The sequence below is a fragment of the Marmota monax genome, unplaced genomic scaffold (assembly GCF_021218885.2).
Source record: "Marmota monax isolate L192 unplaced genomic scaffold, Marmota_monax_Labrador192_F-V1.1 WCK01_AAM20220418_F8-fsc00076, whole genome shotgun sequence".
NCBI classification, from domain to species: Eukaryota; Metazoa; Chordata; class Mammalia; order Rodentia; family Sciuridae; genus Marmota; species Marmota monax.
In genome coordinates, this window is record NW_026692843.1 from 5,367,955 (window position 1) to 5,391,989 (window position 24,035).

At 42.9% G+C, this 24,035-nt stretch overlaps 1 long non-coding RNA gene across 1 annotated transcript; it reads left to right on the plus strand.

The window, feature by feature from the left end:
• The first annotated feature begins 1,250 nt into the window (after nucleotides 1–1,250).
• Nucleotides 1,251–23,702, plus strand: LOC124095547 (uncharacterized). Its single transcript, XR_006852519.2, has 5 exons — nucleotides 1,251–1,410; nucleotides 10,600–10,814; nucleotides 22,418–22,470; nucleotides 22,902–23,302; nucleotides 23,395–23,702. It is a non-coding gene; the product is annotated as an uncharacterized LOC124095547 (long non-coding RNA).
• The last annotated feature ends 333 nt before the right edge of the window (nucleotides 23,703–24,035 follow it).

Genomic DNA, 24,035 nt, shown 5'->3' on the forward strand with positions numbered 1-24,035 from the left:
GAAATCTCCAGGAAATACATCTATCCTCTAGGAATTTCCATTCAGTTTTTATATAACCAATAATCAGTCCAAATTTTAATACTAGCATTGATTAATTTTTTTCCTAGAAAGTTAAAATTTCATGTTGGTGCAATATGACTTTAAGTAAATATTATATATTCTGCAGAATCATACCAATGCACAAGCAAGTCCACCCTGCCCCAAGATCTCATGTAAAGTTTTGCCAGATCTGATGTGGGTACCAATCAGCAGCTGGCTGTGGTTTATTTTTTAATGAACCACAGGGTATTATTTGGATTGCACATTTAAAATTTTAAAATAGAACCTTAGCCATTGTGCTTGAAAATATTCTCCCAAGTGGACACAGCCATGAAAAAAAATTTGTATACTTCCTCATTTGAAAATGGCGTTTGTTTTATAAGTGACATGACTTGTCAGGTCAGTAGCTGTTCTTGAAGCCAGCATGGAGCTCTTTTCCTGGGGCACCCACTTCCCTCTTTTATTGCTCCCCTTCCTTTTGGCATTTTTTCTAGGTCTCCTCTGCTCACCAGAAAAAAGGTGAGTCACCGCTAAGTCTAAGTGAAACTTGGGAATAATTTACTCCAGAATCGGGGAGGTGCCCTCCTTCCCAACGTGCTCCTTTGCCCACCCAGTGATGCATGCAGGCCAGTGGGGGCACCCAGGGTTGCATTCCTATGTCTGTATCATAGTTCAGCTTCTGCCACACAGCACAACTTTAACAGCAGAGAAGTGTGAAAACCAGAAGGCTCAGAGCCGATAGTAACCAAGTGCAAATTTCCTGAAAGGCCCACACTGGCTAGTCAAGCTGTTTGACACTTTCTGGCAAAATAAATATGTGACACTTCACTGCTCAGAGGAGCGCCCTCTGCCATTTTCCCAAGTGGGCTCCCCATTCCGACATCCAGGAGGACAGCCTGCTCTCTCAGGGTCCAGCTCAGCATGTGGTCTGAGAGTGTGGTCAGCAATATCATGCCCCAGCTCTGCTTTAGAGATGCACAGAGCACAGGAGCTGAGGCGCCCAGGAAGGGAGGGACTGGCAGCCTTTCACCACGTTGCATTTTCAGGTTGGTTAGAAAATCTCTGGCACCCTCCCACCTCAAAAAAAAGAAAAGAAAAGGAAAAAAAAAAGAAAAGAAAAGGGGCCCTTTCTTGCCCGGAGCAGCTGCTGCTGTTGCACTTTTGCATGGGGGAGGGATGGATCAGCATTTTTTCAGATGGGAGAACTGCAGCTCAGGGAGTCTAGAAGCAGGATGCCATCTATTCACACGGCTATGGTCAGTGTGGCTGGAGATGGTCAATTTCAATGAGAGGCCTGCTCTAATTGTGAAAGGCAAACCCAGCCCAGTGCAGACTGCGATCTGGATCTGCCCGGAACGACTAATGGAACAGGTACTTTCAGACTGGGCACAGAGAAATCCAAGATGGTTTGGTTTTGTCATTAAAAGAATGTTTCTTTCAAGACAAGAGGGAGATTTTACTGCTGCGGATGGGTGGACTTTGCCTCCCTTGTCAGGGAGATGTTCCATGGCCGTCCGGTGACCTGGTCTTAGGAGACTGGGGCAGGTTTCTGACAGGGTGGAGTGGTGGGTGGACCCTGCCCTCTTGAACAAGGGTGCCTTCCTCTGAACAAAGCTCTCTTGGGGTAGTCTTCGGAGAAACCACCCAGGAGAATTAAAATTCATGGGTTAATTTCTTTAAACAAATTGTGGAGAAGCCTAGAATGCTTATTCTCATTTGATTTTTTCAATCTTTTTGCTTTGGGTTGCTCTTAGAAAAATAAAGCAGCACTCTGACTGCGGTTTCCTGGACTTGTTCCATCGGTCCTTGGGAAATAAGTCAAAGGTGACATTTGCTCTGACATGCACTAGGAGGACCCTGTCTTCCCTCCCAATCAGACTGCAGGGGGGTCTTGGAGAGTGGGGTGGGGCAATCAGCTGGCGTCCTGAGCGTCACTGTGTGAGCCAAGGCCATCTCAACATGTGCCAGACAGGGTCAAGCAACAGTTTTAAGACAGGTGAAGAATAAACAAATGTAAATGTTAAATATGGTGATTTACGGCTGACTTTCATTAAGTTCTTCCTTAGGAGGAGAGCATTTTACGGGGCACCAGGGACCCTTAGAATGGGTCAGATGTAGTTCTAAAACAAGACATAGTCGTTTTCTCACACATCCAGCTTCACGATACAGAGCCCAATAGAAAAGTCTACTTTGCTTGGAAATTGTCACCTAATTACATAGGCAGCACTTCCCGGGCAGGAGGGGTCAGGTGCTTATAAGACTAAGCAAGGGCATGCAGGTGCTGGGCTGGACGTGGACCCTGGTGGCCTTTGGCACTTGTCTGCTAGACTGTAAATGTGAACTTGATGGAAATTAATTAATTTATTCCGTCTTCCCTGGGAAACTTTCTTCATTTGCTTCCAGAGCCCGTGGTTGGCTGAGCAGAGTTCATTGCATCTCCTTGACAGATTGCAGGACAGAGCCTATTGAACAAGTGCCAAAGGGCCAGGAGCTCTGGAGCCTAGCCTTCCAGACCCCAGTGGGTGCAGCCCCTTACCCTAGGTCCACACCAGACTTTGCCACCACCACCAGCAATCCTGGAGGTTCCTACTCATGGACTTAGCAAGAGGGAAATGTCTTGGCATTGCCTCTTCTCCACCCCTTTAGAACTCAGTCACCTTCCTCCCCAGCTTGGCTTTTGCAACTGGAAAACTTCAACTGTCTTTCTGCCCTATGCCAGTCCTGGATAGCCCCTTGCTCCAGGGCCCTGTCACCTCCTGCATACTGGTACCCATTTTTCACCCTCAGAGTGGAAAGGCAATCACTCTACTCCCTTCCCTCCATCTCCTCGACAGTCACACTACAGAAGAGGGAAAGGGGTATCAAGACTGTGCTTGGAGGTATCAGATACAGAATTGGGCCTTGGAGGGTGCCCAGGGCTGGGGGCAGGGACTACAGAGCTATTCCTTAGTGGGGTCATTTCCTGCTTGAAACAATGGGGAGGTTTTGGAAATAGATAGGTGATGGTTGAACAACATGTGAGTTTAATGACAACAAACCATATGCTTAAAATGTATGCAAATATATACATATATATAATATATATACACACACACATATATATGTTATATATTTTAATAATGAATAAAATTAAAAAAAAAATACAGGTTCAGAGTGAATTCCAAGGTCCTGGCTATTCAGGCCCTGACTTTGTGGAAGTGCCCCAACCTGAGATTCCCACTCATCCTGGGGAAGCTCCTGGTAGGGTCACAACCTCCCCTCCCCCTATCCAGATCTCAGAGCAAGCCAGGTCTCCTCCCAGTCCCCCAGTCTATCCATCCAGGGACTTGTCAGGCCTTAGGCCCATCAGCAGGGTGGGTCCGGCTGGTGCCTGTGAGGCCATCAGTGGGCACACATTATTGAACAGCTTCGAAGACAACCCATAGGGCGGGCAAGCCCTGGGCTGCCAGGGGTCTTATCCATGCAGGTGCAGGTGGATGCTGCCTCAAGAGTAAGATGAGACAAGTCCTGGCCCCAAATCAGTGTGCTGGGAATACCTTGGTGTTATCACTGCTTCCTTCAAGTTCGATCTCATTGTCCTGAAGGGTAAGATGGGGAGAACTGGCACAGCCCTGGAAGGGCTTGGCTGGATGGCTTCCTCTGGAGCCTCAGGAAATGTGCCTTTGCAGACATGAGCTCTGCAGTGAGTGGGAGCAGCCTCCAAACCTCCAGGGCTCTGGTCACTCATGCTTTGTTCCCTCCATTCTTCTGGCCTGGTATTTTGCTTCCAGTGTACCCCGCTGCACATTTATTAAAGGCTGCGTTGGTGGGACTGAGGCTGAATCTGTCCCAGGTAGGCTTATGAGTAGCAGATTGCAAAATCCTAAGAAATGCAAATTTTCACTTCCATTTCCCAACAGTGGAGCAAAGTAGGAGGGGGAAAAAAAAGGTTACAGAATATTTGAATAAAAAAATCTGACTTAACCAGTAACCAAGCAGACTCAGAAAATGTGGCATGAGATTAGGTCTCCTTAATTAGAATGACTAACAGGTACCAAAATGACTTAAATTTAGCAATACCTTAAAAAATTTTTTTAATACTTTGCCTTCCAGATTCCTGGTATAGAAGCTTGTTTTAGGAATTGTTTTGGGTCCCACAAGTCAGCTAACCTCTCAAATGAGATTAAAATCTTTGGGTTTGGTAAAGTTTGCATGAATATTTTACATGGATCCATCCTTAATTAGGTTATAACATTAGAAAGTGCCGTGCCGCACTCTCTTTCCACAAATTAGACCCGAGCCCCACAAACAAATTAATTTGCGTCTCAGGGTTTCGACTGGGCCCCTTGGCTCCCCCAGCCTTCTCACAAGTACAACTGACCCTCTGGATTTCAAATGCCTGAGGGTAAAAAGCAATTATAAAAACATGACTCTCCCAGATCAGCTTTCGCCTCTGCCTTGTCTCTGTTTTATTGATGGGAGATTGAAGGAAGATTCAAATCAGCCATCCTTCAATTCTTCACCAGCAGCAAAATGCAGAAATCATTAGCTTTTCCTGTGTAAAAGACTTTGTCCTGCCTTATTATTCAAAACTGCTTGCTTGTATGAGTCAAAAAGGGCATGTTGAATATTTATTTCTAATTTTCAGCACTGGTAAATATTATATCGCTTTGTTCCCAATGTTCTTTTTATTTTGCAAATTTTATAGCAATTAATTAATGCAGCACCGTTATTAGCAATGTCTCCCCAGTTTCCACTGCCTGCATTTAAGATGATGCCGCTCGTAAGGGCTTCTTTGGAGAGATTTCACAGCCAGGCTGTGCTGGAATTATGAGATCAGTTCTAGGTGAATAGGAACTTGTTCTCGGTGGGGAAGCCTTTTACTGCAACAAGATGGCTGTATTGCAAACCTCGCCTTGTGCATCACAGCTAATTTTATTTAATTACAGTCCCCTCCCAACAAAAAAAGAAGAAGAAGCTTGGTATACAAAGAGCTCGTTGTCTAGGTTGAAATAAAGTGAGAAATGAAAGTCACCAGTGCAGCAAGTTGAGGAGAAGGCTGGGGTCACTCACAGTGACCAGAGTCCACCCCCAAGGAGGGCAGAAGAGTACAGCCTGCTTTCAATATCTGGCAACACATTCCTATTTATTCACAAGGCTAATTTTAAATGCTGCTATTCCAATTTTATTGGTGATATAATTTTCTATCTCGTAGAATCCTGAATTCTGTTGATCAATAAAAAATAATGAATATGTTGTTGTGAGTGGGAAAATATAATGTTCCTTTGGCCAATGCATTTGATCCATATCTGTAGCTAAACTCCATACTCGAGGCAAAAAATATGTCTTGTTTTAAGAAAGAGCCTTAAACTCATCTTAATTCTCCTATATCCATCCAGCATAAAAGGGATCCCTCTGCAAAGCAATTGTGGGTGGCTTCTCAGGGCAGAATGCAGGTGACTTCAGGGCATCTGGAGGCGGTGGGTTGTAGGAGGCAGAGGCAACAGAGCACCTCCACGGGGCTCGGGGGTGAAGGAAAGAGAGGAGGCAAGATGGCAGCCTAAGGTTTACCTGGGCCAAAGGTAAGAGTTTGAGACTGGAGGAGACCCAGAAGTCCTCATAGGAAGAGAGGAAGGAGAGAGGAGTGACAGTTGACAGAGCAGGAAAGTCACACCTCTGCAGAGGTGACTTCAGGATGTTGGGGGAGGAGGAGGAGCCCAGAGCACTCCTGGAAGGACATGCCTACCTCCTGGCTGTACATGGCCTTCCTCTTTCAGGACCTAAAGCAGTTTGTAATAATTGGATTCACATCTGTGACTCCCTTGCCCCAGGGCTAGCACCTTGCACCTTGATAGGGTTCTCACTGCCACAGCTCCATGCAGTGCAGACTACTCCAGAGGATCCCCTGTGCTGAGGGTGGTAAGGCTCAGAGAGAGACAGCAAATTTCCCCCCAGTCCTCTGGCCAGCAGAGCTGGACCCCGCATTCAACCCCTCCTCTGCAATCTACAGGAGCCCAGTCCGGAGGCAGGGGTGCCCAAAGGGCCAATCTGCAAGAGGCAGTGAGGCTCTAGTAGGTGGTACACCACCACCAGAGGGTCTCTCAGACTTTGATAAAGGTTACCTCAGCTGGCTTGTCCCAGAGAGAGGAAGGGTAGGGACTAGCCCTGCACACGCTGTTCCTGCTGCCCCCAGGGTTTGATCTGGAGCAATTTTGTCAGGCTGCAATTTTAAATAGCCAGTGCTTTATTTTTGGAATCCCAGAATGTGAGCCGGGTTTAATGAACCTAAAGCTATAATGTTTTACTTCTCCTTTGATAAAAATTTGTATTTCATATTTTAAAAATTGCACTCATTCTGCCAGTTGGTGTTACCAGCCAAGCGTGACCCATCCGAGCAACATCCACAAACTGTACTTTTTCTTGGTCACAGCGTCTTTGTAATAGTCTAGCCATATGCTACAAAATCGGAGTGGAGTTGGAACCATGTCCAGGAGGCACTCTGGTGAATTAGAGGCAGAGGTCACTTTGAATTCCCGAGCACACCCAGAATCTTTCCTGCTCATTGTGAATTCGCCCACATATTCAGAATGTTGAACCCCAAAGCAGGCAATATTCACCAAAGTCAAAAATTCCTGAACTTGCTTTCTGAGTGATACAGAAAATAAAACGAGTGATGCTCTCTAGGCCTCAAAGCTATTTTCTTTAACACGTTGTTGAGGCTTAGATACTTGTGACCGATTTAGGGAGAAAATATTTGGTGCTCACTGAAACAAAATAAACACATTGCATTTTTCTAAGATATACTTTCAGATTTTGCAAAGAGGAGATAACATTTTGTAGCTTCCATATGACATTTTTCTGGTGATAAGTTGTGACTCTGTAAGTAAGTAAGCCTATGTCTTTGCTCATCTAGGTGTCCTCTTGACCACAGTGTTTTTATTGCTAAGCGTATCCTTCTGAGGAATGTCCCAATTTAGCTAAATCCATGTGTGTTTATGCTTTTTTTCTTGGGGTACATTGTCACAATTAGAACAGCATTTGATCTTTCTTGCCAAAATGTCTTCCTAAAAGGCTGTATTGGCCTTTGTGCAGTGGACACGTATAAGCATGTTCTTTTCCTGAATCCTCATGCTTACCATCAACCATCTACCTGTTTCTCTATGTGTCTATCATCCCTCCCTCCATCCATCATGAACAGATAGATGCCAGTCTCTGAGATGACCTTGGGGGTTTTACTGCCTTTAAATGTGCATTCTTCTTTTAAACAATTTGTGTTTGTCTTGGTGAATGCTCTTTACCTGTGTCTCCAAGGAGGCTTTTATTTCCTGTCAATTTGTGAAAACTCTGCTTTTATATTTTAACATCTGATTTTCTCAATTGGTCATTTGTGTTTTGTTCTATCTCCATTATTTTTTGACCACCAGCAGTGTAACATCTTTTTATGGTACATTTACCAGTCTTTTCCATTATAGCCTTTGCTCTGCACATCACCCTCAGATAAGATCTCCTGTTATCAGATTGTACAGTTATTTTTATAATGCATTTTCTCTTGTCTTATGGTTTTATAATAAATTTAAGTCCCTCTGGGATGGATCTGGCTTAGATTTAATTTCCAAAATGGGTGGTAATCTCTCCCAATGCAACTCATTCGACATCGATGTGAATGGCGTGAATGCCAGGAGATGCCCTTGGCTCCGGTTGAAGGTGTTGTATTCCTCCGTATGCGTGCGTCTCTCTCCATGCCATCCTTCCTACCTCTGAATCAGTGCTGTTAAATATGTCCTGATATCTACTTGGACAAGTTCTCCCCCTTCCTATTCTTTATCCTACTAAAATTATTTTTCAAATGAACTCTAGGATTATTTTATCATACAAAAGAATTTCTTATGGGAATTTCATTGGAATTATGCTGAATTTGTAGATTAATTAGAAAGGACTGACTACTTTAAAATTCTGGGTCTTTCATTTAAGGACATAGTTTGCACAGGTTTTATGGATTCCTTATTGATTCTTAGTTATTTTATATCTTGGGTAACGGTACCTGTTGACACTTTTCTTCAACCCATAGGATGAAAAATATTTATATCACTTTAGTTTTTTTTCCATTTTCTACCCATTTTTAGTTTCAGACTTGTGTATTCCAAGAATTATTCATATTATTGTTATTACATTATTTCACATTATTTATCTAAGATATTTTGAACTTTGTAATGTTTCTTTCTTTCTTTCTTTTTTGTACTGTGGATTGAACCTGGGGCACTTTACCTCTGAGCTACATATCCAGCCTTTATTATTATTATTATTATTTATTTTGTTTTGAGACAAGGTCTTGCTAAATTTCTTAGGGCCTCGCTAAGTGGCTGAGGCTGGCTTTGAATTCATGATCCTCCTGCCTCTCAGCCTCCTGAGTTGCTGTGTATGATCATGCCCAGCTGATTATCATGTTAAGCCTACTTAAACTCTAAAATTTTTTTAGTTTCTTACTATCCATTTTTTTTACACTATGAATTCCCACTTTCTGAAATGCACATTCTGGTTTATTTTTCAGCCAGCTCAAGTTGAATGTTGCGTTAGTTTCTTTGATATTGGAGGTGCAGGGTGACAATTCCTAAATCACAAAAGCAGAAGCTTGGTTGCCAGTATAATTTCCCTCAAAACTTTGTTGTTTTGATGTTTTTGATGATGTTCTGTGTTTGTTCTAGAATTCATATATTTGAGAACTAGTTTGATTTGTTATTATTCATAGTAGTATAAGTAGTCTTTCTTCTCCCAGCCTGGATGACAGGACTGAGAATGTGCCGCCAGAATGTCTCTGTGGATCATGTTGTTGTAGGTGTTAGTATGTGGGGAGCTCATTTTCTGTAAAAACTTACTTTAAAGGGGAAGAGAAATTACTCAGCTAAGAAAACTTCTTTCACCAATGCTTGCCCCCTGCATGCCCATGGGTTCCTACTGTGTACACGGTGAGTTTCCTGGAACTTCTTCCACCTCTGCCAACTTCTTTCATCACATATGCATCTCTACTCTTTAGCTTTAAAACCTGGGCAAATAAAAACAATGAAAAAGTCAGAGACTGTTTTCTGCATTTTCCAATATGATTTTTGTTGGTGCTTTATTAAAAAAATAGCACTCACACCCCCACACACCCCCACACACTCACACCCACTCACACCCATGCACATTCACACCTACTTACACCCATGCACACTCACCCACCACACCCACTCATACCCCACACACTCACACTCACTCATACCCACACCCACTCACACTCACATCCATACACATTCACATCCACTCATACCCACACCACTCATACCCACTCACGCCCACACACATTCACACCCACTCACACCCCACACACACTCACACCCACTCACACCCCCACACATTCACACCCACTCATACCCACTCACACCCACACACATTCACACCCACTCACGCCCCCACACACTCACACCCACTCACGCCCCCACACACTGACACCCATGCACACTCACCCAGCACACCCACTCACACCCACTCACCCCCCCACACCACCCACTCACACCTACACACACACACTCACACATGCCATTCTTCTTATTTCCTTTTCCCAGATGGTGCCCTCTGTAGTGCTGAGAGCTGCGAGTCTGGCCTGTGTGAAGTGTGGGCCACCTGTGGGCAGCCTTGGGCCAACAGCTAGCAGGAAACCGAAGCACTCAGTTCAGCCACAAGGAAATTGTTTTTGTCAACAACATGAGACTCAGAAACAGATCCTCAGCCCATTGAGCCTACGGAGGAGAACGGTGTCGGACAGCCTCCTGAGCCCCTCAGCAGAGGGCACCTCAAAACTGTGCTCAGACCCTGACCCACAGAAACAGTGGGTTACAAAGCGTAGGCCACTTTAGGCCGCTAATTGTGGACAGTTTGTAACACAGCAATAGAAAATGAACAGGATCCTCAAAGTCCCTGCTGCCTCTTGAATTTCCTGGGTGAACATTTGTTCTAATTTTTCTTGAAACATGTGATCTTTCCAAATACCTGGTGTACTGCATGTTATTTCATGGAATGTTCTAGGGGTACTGGGCCCTGTGAAATAGTCTCGTCCCTGATAAACTGCAATGTGCACTTCTTGAGTTCAGTGTAGTTCAACTCTGAAGTTGTGATCCAGAGGGAGCCTTGGTCCCAGAATCCCTTTCCTCCTCCCCACCCTGTTCCCACGGACCTCCTTTTCCATGTTTTTGGGCTGCCAAAGTCACAATGAAAGAACAAAGCCACCCAGCTAACAGGCAGCATCAGCAACACCACGGCAGAGCTCAGCATTGACAGAGCCAGGCTCCTGGCTTGGGGGCCTTTCCAGTCTGTCCCCAGGGCTCTGTAGTCCCAGCAGGCAACAGCAGGGTCACTTCAGAGACAGAGGCTCGCCTCCTGCCTGCCCCTGCCTCTGACGGAGTTTGCGTCTCCCTGGCAGGGTCCTTGTCTACAACATCTCCCTGCAGTCCTAGAAAAACCAGTTTAGGATGGGGCCTCTCTTACCTTGCATTTAAATAAGAATGCTGTCCCCTTCTGTGACTGTTCATTTTTGGTTTTCTCTTCCAGCAACCTTAGCCTTCCAAATTAAAGCCAGGATGAGGGTCTCCTGCTCATGGTCCTGAATACAGAAAAGTGTCTAGCTGCTGCCTTGGCAGAAGTGCAGCCGGCCTCCAGAACACCGTCTGGGACTGGGGGCAACCTGCAAACGCCTGGTTCTGGTCCACACAGAGGGGACAGCAGAGCAGAGGGCTAGGTTTGGAAACCTTTGTAACATCTGACTGGTAAGTTTTTCTTTTGAATTTAATAATCAAGCTGGTTCTATACATCTTATGTCTCAAATATTTCTAGTAATTCTTTGTTTTTGCATTTTACAAGAACTCCTTCCCCACAAGGAGCAAAAAACAAAAGCTGTCTGCCCACACTGTGGGGCTGGGGCCTGGCCAATTGCAATCAGGTTTGCTGAGTGTAGCACATAAAAATTAACCCAAACTTGAAACACCACTAAAACATATTCTATCAGCCAATCAGCCAGGGGTTGAGTTGAAAAGGAGGAGTGGTAGGAAAACCTTCTGTGACAATGCCACCTCCCCATAGTGACCATTTCCACCCCCTGGGCAGAGTGGTGGGAGCAGCAGAGCCCTGCTCACCCAGGCCACGGACACTCTGCGCCCCCGATGGTTTTCCTCAAATTCCTCCTCACCCAAGCAGTGCCACTTACATTTCCACAACGTGTGTCTCTGAATCTTTGAATGATAAGGAACAAGATCAACAAGTACATAACTTGAAAATGCTAATAGGTCTTAGCCAAGATTTTTTTACAGCTTTAATCTCTAAAAAACTAAGACCACCCTCTCACGGATTATAAGCTTTAAAAATTGTTTTCTTAAGTTGTTAATCAAGAAAAAAATTTATAAAAATTGCAGTCTCATGGTTACTGTTTAGATTCCTGGTATTACTGGCAATTTTCAAGGGAACCCCTTGAACTGTTTTTCTTCACACATATTTATATTTTTAAATTTGTGCTTTTGGTATTTTAGCTTGGGGCATGAGAATAATTAGGACAATTACGAGTATATTGAAAATTTTAAAAGTAACAAAAACATGAAAACCAGTGGATATAAGTGGTATATATTACATAAACAGCAGTGGCTGTAAATGGTAGATTAAAGATACACAAGTATTAGGTGAGTTTTAAATGTTTTCAGTTTTGCCAATTAGCAGTTGATGACTTGACATTGACTGATGCTCTACTATTTTTTAAAAAAGAAAATCTAGTTGCTACTTTCTTCTGCTCACATTTACCCCCCATTTAATCATTCACCTGGGTTGATTCCAAAAGGAGGTCATGACCTTAAGGCCTCCATGGATTTTGCCAGCTGAGAGGAGGGTGTGTTGGAGCTTCCTACTGAAGAATGGTCTTGCTTCACCTTGGCCTTGACCTCGTGGGGTTTCTAGCAAGCTGCGCTCATCTCCCTGCACAGGGACGGCGTAACAAGTGATTCCTCTCTAGAGAGTGGGCCGCATCTCCAAGTCCACCCTGGAATCCCAGTCCCCCTGGGGCTCTGCTGGGGTTGGTCCCCTTCAGGCTGTAGATTGGAAGAAGGCAGCAGGCTGTCTGGGCAGAACGTGCTCATGACCCCTTGGAGAAAATAAGGAGAACAAGCCAATGCCCTGCTTCAGTTCAGCATTGGAAATCAGCTCAAATCCAAGGCTTCACTGCTGCGCTTTGCCTGGGAGGGACAAAACTGAGCTTGTCATCACAAAACAGGGTGGGTGATTCTCAAGGGATTTTCCAAACTCCCAGGATCATCAGGAGCCCATTGGTATCTGCCTCTCTCCTGTTCGTTAGGAACACTTTTCTGCATTCTTATAGTGCTATCCTTGAGCTCCACAGAGAAAAATTCAGCCGGTGTGCTGGTTGCTCAGCTGGTAGCTAGAAGAGGGAGAGGCCTTGGTGGACCCATGCTGCCAGTCCCTCTCAGCTCACTGGGGAATTGTGGAGACGTAGGTGGGATGGCTCTCATCCAGGAAGTCTCCAGTTAACCCACCAGGTCTGCACACCTTGTGTCTCCTACAGACAGGCATGGGAAGAAGTCTTGTGTTGATTGACTTCAGGCTGTGGGCCCAACACCAGACAAACTCTGCTCAGGGTTAAGTGTTCAGGTGACACTGCAAGGGTTCATTGTGTGCGATAACAGAAAGAGCTTCCATACCCAGGTATTCATCAGGATAAAGGACTTAACCTTTAGCCAGAGAAGATGACGTTTTCATAGCCTGGACATTCTGGCACATTTACAGAGTCCAGTGATTTCAGATCCACTGAAATTTGCTTTTCCTTTCATGTCTGCTTGGGCAGGAGAGATACCAGTAGAAAGAAATTTTATCAGACTGCAAGTTAGTTACTTTCAGTCCCAATAATTGTGGATTTCAGAGTATCAATTTCTGGTGCTCTAAAGCATGTCCACCTTTTTGCTTCTACAAATTGATTAAGCTTTTTATTTGATATCACAGGAGCCTCCGGAGGGTTCTAACCTATATTTCAACCTTTGAAGAAATTCATGCCCAAGATATTGCTGCCGGACAATCTTCAAGGTCATTAATATAATGCTTAGAAATTTTCGGCTGAAAGTGGATTTAATAAGAGCCTTTTTCTATGTGTCTCCTCATAGCATGATTCAAAAATGTTTCTCCTTTCAAGTGCCTTAGGAAGTCAGCTTTTATTATATTTGCTTTGCACCTTTAAATGCAGGCAGCCAAGGGGATTTTATGACAAAGTCTGATAAAATTGATGCAATAAAATAATAACATAAACTAACCAAAAAGAGTATAAATGCTGATGGGAAAATACTGAAGAATTATTCTTGAAGTTCTTTAGATGTCTCTATTTACAAATATAACACAGAACTTTTTTTTTTTAACCCAGAACTTTTGGTGGGAATTTTAAAAATAGATGTAAGGTGATGTACACACAGCCAGAGTGGGAAGATGGTATGAGGAGAGAGGACGGCATCTCATGCTGGAAATTTAGCCACGAGACTGGTGATGACATCAGGGTCACTGGTATTGTTCAGGTCCTTTAAACAGCTCAGGCTTAGGTAATAAATAAGGTTGCCCACATTCCTGGGTCTGCTCCTTAGTTACAAGTGACATGGGAAACAGAGAAGGATACGGGCTGAAATGAGTTTGGCAAGATGGAGACCATATTTTACCTTTTATGCTGTTCACATTTTGGAGAACAGAGCCTTGTACAAGACACTGGCCACCAACTGCTGGGGGTGGCTGGGGACCACAGGTCTGAGAAGAGTGGCTGCTTGGAGCGGCTTACGAATGCTCACTGGTTCCGCTCAGGGAATCACCCGAGGTGCTGCAGGTACCACAACATGTCTCCCTGATACTTCTTTGGACACCCAGATGGAAACCAGCAAAACCAAGGGGAAAATTGATCAGAAACCACATTATTGATAGGCAAGTTTAGATTTTAACCTCATGGAATCTGCCAAAACCACAGCTCCTTCAAGTGACACGGTGAAGACAAGGTCGTATCTTTTGTATTTTATCAAGAAACCTGTGGTCTGACCCCAGGAATCAGACTCCCCTTCTTCCCTGGTGGCACAGTCACATCTGAAGACGGTTCCTGAGAAAACAGTCTATCAGAATGAAGTAAAGGAAGACTGGGTTTAGAGAACATAAATAAAGTGGTCTCTTCAAAATAAAAAGTAGGTAAAGGAAATTGGTGAGTCTAATGCTTGCTTTTCTCTGAATAGCAGGAATTCAGTGGCATGTGATCTCTGATTTGTCTATTTCCCCCTTTGCTTCTGCCGGTTCTACTCATGAATTTTGACTTGTCTTACCTCTTACTAGGTGCCACATAGTAAAGGTGTTTTTGGTTGGTTTGTTGGCTTGTCGTCTTCCAGATGGAGAAAAGAACATGTACCCTTTTTATGCAATGTCCCCCTTTATGTCTTCTAGTGTTCTTTGCCTTGAAATGGACTTAGATTCTAATATATCAGTTTCCTTGTGCTTATTATTAACATGATCTATAGTCTTCCTTTTTATTTTAACTCACTCATTTTTATGTTTAAAATAGATTTCTCATAAAGAATACATGATTGGGTCAGTCTTTTAAAATCCAGTCTGAAAATCTCTTTCTTATAATTACAGGTGTTTAGTTCATTTACTTTTAGTGTAATTATTGATGAAGTTGGATTTGTTGACCATATTTCCTCATTTTCTATTTATTATTCTCTGGCTCCTTTGCTTCCATTTTGTTTTTACAACTCTTATTTCCTTTATTGGTTTCTTAGCTATACTTTTTTGAGTATTTTTAGTGTTGCTAAAATAGTGTGCATGCTTACTATTGACTATTATAGAGTCAATGCACTTTCCTTCTTTATGTCACATTTTATCCTTAATATCTGATAGCTTCACATTTTTTACTTTCTACTTTTTTCTTTCCATTAGACATAAGACACTTCTAACTTCACTCTCATACTTTTACAGTACAAAAATGTAATAGCCACACAATAGCCGATTCTATTCCACTCTATATTACATGAAATCTTTGTCTTATCTTTTACTTATATGTACATTATAAGCCCTAACTTAGGTTTCATTCTAGTTACAAACATTCAGATTTCTTTTAAGCAAATTATAATAAGTTTAAAAAATATAATTTAAAATTACTTACCAGCCTATTTGAATCTTTGGGTCCTCTTAGAGCTAAATTTCCTTCTGGATCCTTTTAGACAAAATAATATTCTTTAGCATTTATTGTAGATTGCTAATAATGAGCTTTCTCAGTTTTTATCTGAAAATTTCTTTATTTTATTCTCATTTTTGAAGGACATTTAATAGATGTAGACAGAAGATTGTGGTGTTTTTCCTGTCAGTATTTTAAACCACGTTATCCCATTGTCTTTCAACCTTTATCAATTCTTGTAAGAAATCAGTGATATTTCTTATTCTTGCTCTTCTGTGAATAATCTCTTTCCATCTCAGGTCACTTTCATTGTTTTCTTTATCTTTAATTGTGAGCAGTGTGACTCCAATTTTTCTTGTTATAGTTTTTTCTTTAACAAATGGAGTCTGCATCAGATTAACTGAATTTGTTAAAATAGTCAATCAATTTTTTCACCAAATTTCTGATATGTCCAGTAATTATTTCTTCAAATAAAATTTTCCTCCTGTCTTTATTCTCTTTCTGATATTCTGAGACCATCTGATATTAACCCACAAAACTCCAAAGCTTTGACTGTTTTTCTGTAGTATGCTTTCTTTTTTTATTATTATTAAGGTTGGATAATTTCTACTAATTTGATCAAACATATTTAGATTCTTTTCTCTGCTATTTCCAATATGATTCTTAGGCATAGCCAGTGCCTAAGTGTTTCAATTATGCAATTTTCATGTCTATAATTTCTATATAGTTCCATCTATATTTCTCATTATTTGTGTATATTTATTATCTGTTCATTCATGAAGACTATGTTTTCTTTAATTAGTAGATCTTATTTTTTGATTATTTGAATATATTTATACTAACTTTTTTTTATAGACCTTGTCCTATAAAATTAGAATCTAGACCATCTCAAGTTTAGTTTCTATTGGTTGGTTCAATTTCTCCTGTTTCTTTCCACACATAAATGCTGGACATTTAAATTACTTGTTATAGCAACTTTAGGCTCTGTTATCTATCTCTGAAGACATTTGACTCTTGTTCTGGTAGTAAGCTCAGTTATTGGCTTGCTATGTTGCCTCGAGCAGCCTTAGGATATGCTTTGTTTGCACAGATATGTGGAAAACATAAGTTCCTCCCAAGTCCATCTAACTCGTCAGGATTTAATGTCCAAACACCATCTCCCTGAAGATAATGCTGGAGCTTGGTCTGCAGATTTGCTAGGGTGATCTGGAATACTTTTTATTCTCGAATGAAGCCTGTGTTCAGAAGCTGAGGTCTTCGTGGTATCCTAGCTGAGGGTCCACAGGTTACAGATGTGTTTACCTGGTGTCTTCACTCAGGCCCGATCCCCTGTGCCCTCAGCATTGCTCTCTCCCCTCACTGGCCTCTGACTCCTCTGTGCTGCACGTCGTCCTATTTCACTGGTCTATGTAAGCCTCAAATATTTTTATTTTGCAGATGCCCAGCCCCAGCCCTGCCCTCAGGCCCTGGCTTGCCGGGTGTCCCACCTGGATTCTCCATCTTTTCCTTGCACATCTCCTGACACACAGACCTGAGCAAACTGAGCTGCCAGGGACTCTGACCTGCACCCCCTAAACTTACTGGACTTGCTCTGGGTTGTGGTGGGTGACTGTCCCTTGGCAGGAAGCCAGGGTAATTATGGAGGTCGACTTGTGAGTCTCTGCCTCGCAGGGGTCCTCATCCGATGCTCCCCTCGTTCATCGTCGGCCAGCCATCGCCTCCGATGTTCTTCTCAGCATCACTGTGGTTTATGGCTGCAGGGCTACTTCAGTACCGGTTACTCCAAAAGGGAGGGCAGCAAATTAGCTTCATTATCTTTTAACAAGTTCCTTAAATTATTATAAATGCACACTGAAATTTAAAAAGAATATAATTATAGATAAATCATGAAAGACAATTACAGTTACAGAAGTTATGATATTGAAAATATTGACAACTTGTACAAAACAATTTAATAAGATTCAAGAAGTTGAGATAAACAGAAATGGGAAAAAATGTAGTTTATTGTAATATCCTGATTTTCCTGGCAATAAAACTCGATAGGTATTATCAAAAGTTAAATATTCAGATTGTATTGTTGTATTTATAAATGTGTCTTTTAGAAGAACTAGTGATGAGTAGCAAGAAAGGGCAGGTGGAGGTAAGGAGAGTAAACTCTGTCCTGATTTTACATAAGCCAGCAGATACTACATAATGGGAAAATCTAGAAATAAGATTATAACTACATTATTTGGAGTGAAAGTGACCACTTCCAGAAGAACATAAATCATTGAAACTATTCAATGTGATGCTTCCAGGGAATGAGAGTAGGTTTAAACAAGAGAGATTCTTATCTTCATTCTGATCTCTTTCTATGCATTGAAATTTCACCTACGTCATTACTATTTACCTCCTATTTATTAATATGTAGTGCTCTGTATTTACCCCTTTCCTTATGTACTTTACTATAGAGCATACAGCTTTATAGATTCATGTTGTATACATTTTACTTTAAAACACAATTAGAACAATCAAATGCAGGCTGGGCCAGCCCTCAGCACATGTGAGAGGCATTCCAGTAATTCAAACATCCTCTCCCAGGCCCCTGTCTGCACATCTCCCAGGCTATATCCTTGTGTTTCAGATTACTGTCATGTCAACCCGACTTCACATATCTGAAGGAAACCGACAAGCCAGAGAGGCACCCAGACACATTTACTAGAGGATGTCAAACATTTAGATTCCAGGAAATATAAAAAAATATTAACTGAATCCATCACTTTTCAACTGCAAGACACGGACAGGGCGTGCATACCTAATTGCATCTTAGCGCCTTCTCTTTCTTCTTTCCTGTACATCTCCTGATTTCTTGCTCTTCCTGGAGTTTCTGAAATAATAATACAAGAGGAATGAAGAATCAATTAAGAACGCCTTTGACTATGTGTCTGTCCTTGGCAGGGTGACACGCCACTCTGTGCTGAACCGAGGCGTTAGAGAGGCCATGCTGGTTTCCAGGCTGAATTAAACGTTCTGAGCAGTTCATTCTCTGGCAGCGTGTCCAGCGACTTTGCCTTTAAGATGGCATCAACCTTTATGGTTGGGAACTGGGCTGGAAGTATAGGTTGTCATTGAAATAAAATAGGAGCTTCCTCGGCTTTATTAGGGAGTTTTAGGGTTTGCCATTCGTTTCACCTTGACATTTATGCTAAAATTTAGAGTGCTTGATCTTTCCTACTCTAGTTCCCTTTTCACTAAATGGGGAAAACCGTAAAACCCTGTGAGCACTGTGAAAGAAAAAGGCAGCTCAGAGCTGCTTCCCAATAGCCCCTTGCAGGGGGACTGCAATTTTAGGCAACAGAAAAATCCTTTTGGCATGCAGAGGAATAACACCGGAGAACGCAACTCCCCCAATTTTGATAATGAAATTGAAATTTGTTCTCCACACATTTTAAACCAAACCCACGTCCAAATTTTCTTTATTCTAATAAAGAATAGGTACAAAACCTACCTTTCTCTGGGAGAAAATAGTTGCATTTGTAGGTGTTTCAGACCCAACAGCATCTGGTTTTCCAGAGAGTGAGCTTAACTAGTGCTCTTCCTGAACCTGGTCCTATCTGGGGCTGCCAGACTAGAGAGCCCTGGGTCACCAGAAGGTTTGTTGCTGCAGGCAGAAGCCTGGCAGGAAAAGCAGGGCAAACTGCCGCAGAGGTAGCTGCGGGTTTGCTTTCAGAAGGACCAAACTGAGGATAGACTTGGGACTTTATAACAAATAGAAATATCTATGATCAAATGGACTGGAGAGATAGCAACCTTCTCTAGGGGGTGGCCAGACATGAGTGACAACCTCTAAGTTCACTTTGAAGAAGATAAGAATATAGAATTCAAAACAAACAAACAAAAATCGTAAACCATTAATACAGAGCCCCAGGTGTGATGAGATCCATCTAGCTTGTTTCTAGATGTTCTAATTGCAGAGCCCTTGGGTTCACCCCCTGAAGAGATCTCTTGGTCTCTCTCGTTCTCTCTGTCTGTGTACCCCAGTATATATTTGTCTGAATGTTGGGTGAGACAGCAGCATCTACAGGTTAATGTCAACAAAGTGGAGGCAGAAATGGTAAGGTGAGATCAGATATTTCCCAGAAACAGTCGGTTTCTGGAGACACTGATAAGCATCCAGAGACAGCGAGAGGATATTCTGCAGGTGAGTGTCCCGGTGCAGCCTCCGTGCCTTGCTGTCGGCCTCTGTGGACGGGCCCGTATCACCAGAGGATCAGGAAATGGAATATAATCTATTGCAGGGTGCTCGGAAGGAAGCATGCAGAATGTCCACTTCAAGCTTCAGAGAGATAAAGAAAGACATTTGAGAAAAGAATCAGAGCTGAACAGGAAATGCTAAAAGGTCAGGGAAAAAAGTGTGCTTTTAATTAGAGAAATGGCGTCCCCAAGATGATTTTTAGGGCTTTAATAAATCTACCTCTTCAAAATTCTAAGGCTTCTAGTTTGAGAAATGCTTCATGACTAACGTACACTGTAACAGAAATACATGAACTTGGCTAAAAAGTCAACCTGAAGCAAAAATATTAAATAAAGACTCCTGTCTTTATAGCGCTAGGCCCACTCTGCAGATTTAATGGCTGTTTAGTCATAGTTCTATTTTTTAGGTAAATTCCCAGGAAATTTATTTTCTCCCCCCCCACCTCTCTCCCTCCCTCCCCATCCCCTGCTCTCTGTCTTTGGTCCTTTTTGGAGAAATAAAATCGTCTGATGAAACCACAGTCTCATTTGAAAGCTGCTCATTTCACCTGACACCAGGACGCAGGGCATCATGGAACACAGTGTCCGCGTCTGCCACGTGCCCCAGAGTCTGGCTTTTTCTAGTCTTTGGCCTTTCTAAACAATGCTACTGTGAACATCCACGTGTCTGTCTTCTTGGACTTTAGCTGTAGAATAAACTCCTCCGAGAGGAACTGATGAGTTAATTGCATTTGGTAACCACAATCCTATTTTTATGAATCATTTAATCCTGTCAACCTTGACCACTGGAGAGAGCCTAGTTCTCAATCCCCTGGCCTTGATAAGTAACAATTACTTTCTAAGTATTGTTTTAATTTGCATTTCTTTAATTATACATTAAGTTGAAAGTCTTACATTTCATTTACAGTGTGCGTTTACTTTTCTATTTATAGAAAATGCTGATTTTTCTAATGGATTGTTGTCTTTTTTCTAATAATTGTGTACCACTTCACCACACCCACATTAAAAAGCTCTTCTCAATCATTGTTTCCTCAAATTGTACTTTTTAAATTTTAACTCTGATACAACATTTCAAATTCTACATCATAAAATACAGATGAAGTTGATCAAACTTGTCCTTTGTGCTTCTAGCTTTTGTGTTTTGCCACGAAGGCCTTACCAGCTTCAAGATAATACTAAAAATAAAAATTCTATGATTTTGCTGTTACTTTTGTACTTTTATTTTTACAGTTAAATGCTTGACTTATCTGGAAGTAATTTTAGTGAAAAAAAAGAGCAGTGGGATTTCCAAATGCCTGCTCTTGAACTTTTCCTCCTGGGTTTGAAATGCCACCTTCACCACGGTTAAGATTCCCAGAGGAATCCTGTGTTGTTCTGGGCCTTGGGAAACCTCTCCTCCTATCTGTCTATTCCACGTCCACACTTAACAGCTGGCTTTTGCAATGTTCAAATGCTATTAACTTCTCTTATGCTAGTGGGTGCTAGTTTATTTTACCAGTTTATCTTTTGAGCATTTCCCTGCCTTTCTTGTACTTTGATTTTTTCTCTATAAAATCTGGAATAGCTCATCCTCTTTCCTCGAAAACCTCATTGGTGTCTTGATAGAGATTGTGAGGCATATCTCAAAGTTGGAGAAAACTGGTGTATTTATGAAGTTTTTTTAGTCAATTACAAAGCGTGTGTTTAAATACATCCAGGATGATCTTTTGGGTCTCTCAGTAGAAGTTTGTTTTGTTGTTGTTAACTTCTTGATAATATTTGAGGGTCTTATTTTCCCTATTGATTTATTTCCTAAGGGGACCCAGGCATGCAGGACTGTGGCAGGACAGTGGCAGGTGCTCAGTACAAACAAGTAGTGGCACTGTGGTTGCTCCCACGGACAGTGGTGGCATTGATTTGCTCATTGTGCACTGAGTGCGTGCCACCTCTGGGCCAGAAGAGGGTCATGCATGTGGGAACATTAGCTCTTTGTTGCCCTGCTTGCCACTAAGAACAACCTAATGGCTCATGTTCTGTTGTTCTGGAAATACCAACCCAGCGGATGGCAAGCTAAAGACAAAAATCAAAACGGAAGGGGCAAAGTTTCTGCTAACTGCTGCTGATGATATACACCCCAAATTGCAAAGAGCAGCAACCTTCAAAACCAACTAAAACAAAAGTTAGTGCAATTAGTAAGAAAACTTAGTAGAATGGCCAGGAAAATATTGATACGTAAAATCAACAACTTTCCTATACATGAAAAAGGAACAGGAAGTAAAATAATAGAGGAAACAAAATTCTTAAATATTATCAAGAAAAATGACCAGCAACAAAGAAAACAGATTTCTACTGGGAGATTTAGAGTAGACAAAAAATTCACAAAGACAAGTCATGAGAAGACTGAGGAGGGAGTGGCACAGCCGTCATCAAGGAGCACCAGGGTCAGCAGAGGTGGTGGAGGTGGGATCCTCTACAGACACCTGGGTTTGGAGCACCTGGTCTCCAGAACCTCGAGGTTCCTGTTGTTTCCACCCATGTGGTCTTGGTTAAAGTGGCCCCAGAAAACCAACATAACAATATAGATAATTCCCAAAGGATCAGTGTCCAGAATATATTATGAAACCCTACAAATCAATAAAACAATGCCAACTACCCAACTTAAAAATGGGCAAGGTATATAAGTTGCAAACTAACCAATGCATACAGTTGTCTGGTACCAGGTGACTATTTTATAATCAATTCATTTCAATCACTGCAATCCATGAGACAGGGAAAGGAGACGTGGTGTAATGGTAATGATGATAATTTGTATTTTAATAATAGTTTAATTATATAAATGCATTAATAATAACTTGAAAATCTGCGTTAATAGGTTTGTTTGAGTCCCAACCTGTATTTTGTCCTGCTGAGGTCCATGTGGCTTGGTGGGAGATGATGAAGTGGTCTTTGTGGCCTCTGTGTGCTTCCCCGCAGGTGCCTGGTCAAGTTGGGAGCTGGCCGAGGACCACACAGGAGCTCCCCTGCAGGTAGGGTTGGAGTGGAATTCTCCACCACTGGGCTCAGGGGCCCTGGCTCCTCCAGGCTGGGCTGCCTGCCTCACATGGCCATGTCACTGCTCCCAGAGAATAGAGCCCAAGTCCAGGGTTCCCCTCATCAGAGGCCGGGTGTCACCATTAGGTACCCAGATCTACAATGGTCATACATTTTCAGTGGGGCTCTTGAGCCCTGATCCCTGACTTCTACTGAGCCAGCTTCATCCTACCTCAGAGCTGTCACCCCATCCACACACCTTATGCTTTGGGTGTCACGGACACATCTGCAAAGGGGCACAGGCCTGGAGGGCTGTCCTGGCAAACGTGGACCTCAGCCCTGCAGGAGACTGGTGGGACAGAAGCCAGTGTCCTCCTGCTTCTCTCATCCCTCTGTTCTCCACGTTCTTGGTGCCTTTCTTCCACAGAGCGACCAAACGGAAGAGGGCCCTTTGCCTTGAGACCAGCTTCAGGGAGTGGCCACGGGTCAACCATCAGCTTCATTTGAGTTCGCTGTGGAGCAGTGGGGCAAGGCCACCTACAGGCAGCTCCCTGGTTGCCCCCGCAGGCAGTCATGGGCTCCCACCACCAGCTGGAACAGAAGAGCCACAGCAAAAGCTGCTGCGGCTGCTGCTTGGAGAGGCGCGGATACCCGGAGGGCCCGGCGGGAGGCTGGAGGCTGCATCTGTCTCCTGTGTTCACAAAACACTCGCTCTTCTCATCTGTATGATACGGGCTCGGCCTCTGCTAAGTGCACAATTTCGTGATTAAGTGTGCAAAGTCTAGCGGGGCAAGGATGCAGCCTGCGCCTCGCCAGTCTTGGTCTTAGGTAATTTCCCACTTTTTCTGTGCATTTCAAAGTCTCTTTGAAGCTTCTAATGGGCCAATGTTCAAAGGGTATTTTCGATAATTTATGTCTAGCTTTCAGGGGGAAGCGACAAGCCTGGAATCGAGATGCTGGCTCACAGTTCATTGAGACATTTTTCCCTGGCAAAGGTGGTCTTTGACGTGGATTCAACAGTGCAAGATGCTCTCCGACAGGGAGACCTGCCCTCGCTTCCTGCCTGTCACGGAGGAGCCCTCTGCCACAGAAGAGGGGGGAAACACAAGAGGAGACTTTTCCACTTATTTCCTTCCCTTTAGCTCTTAGTGGTATTTTTATTTTTTTGCTCAAAAAGCAAACTTTCCTCAAAAATTTGAGTCCTAGTACTATTAAGTTCTATGTAATAATCTACCATTTTATTTTTATCAATTAAACTTATCCCTCAAATGTAGATTCTCACCTCAGGCGGCCCTTTTGATTCTTCCAGAAGATTGCTAGTTCAGCCAAGTGCCGCGTGCGTATCCATTCCTCTAATTACCTGGCTGATGTGCTGCTTCCAGCCCCTTCCGGACCTGGTTGGCGAGACGTCTGTTCTCCTGGGTTTCAAGAAGTGAGGATAAAACTTCATTCAGTGTGAAGCTGTTGGTTAGGACCACGTCCTCAGGGCTGTGGGGTTTGTTAAGTGTCTTCTGGATTCTTCTTTGTGTTTGGTGAGGCTCAGGTGCATGCCCCCACCACG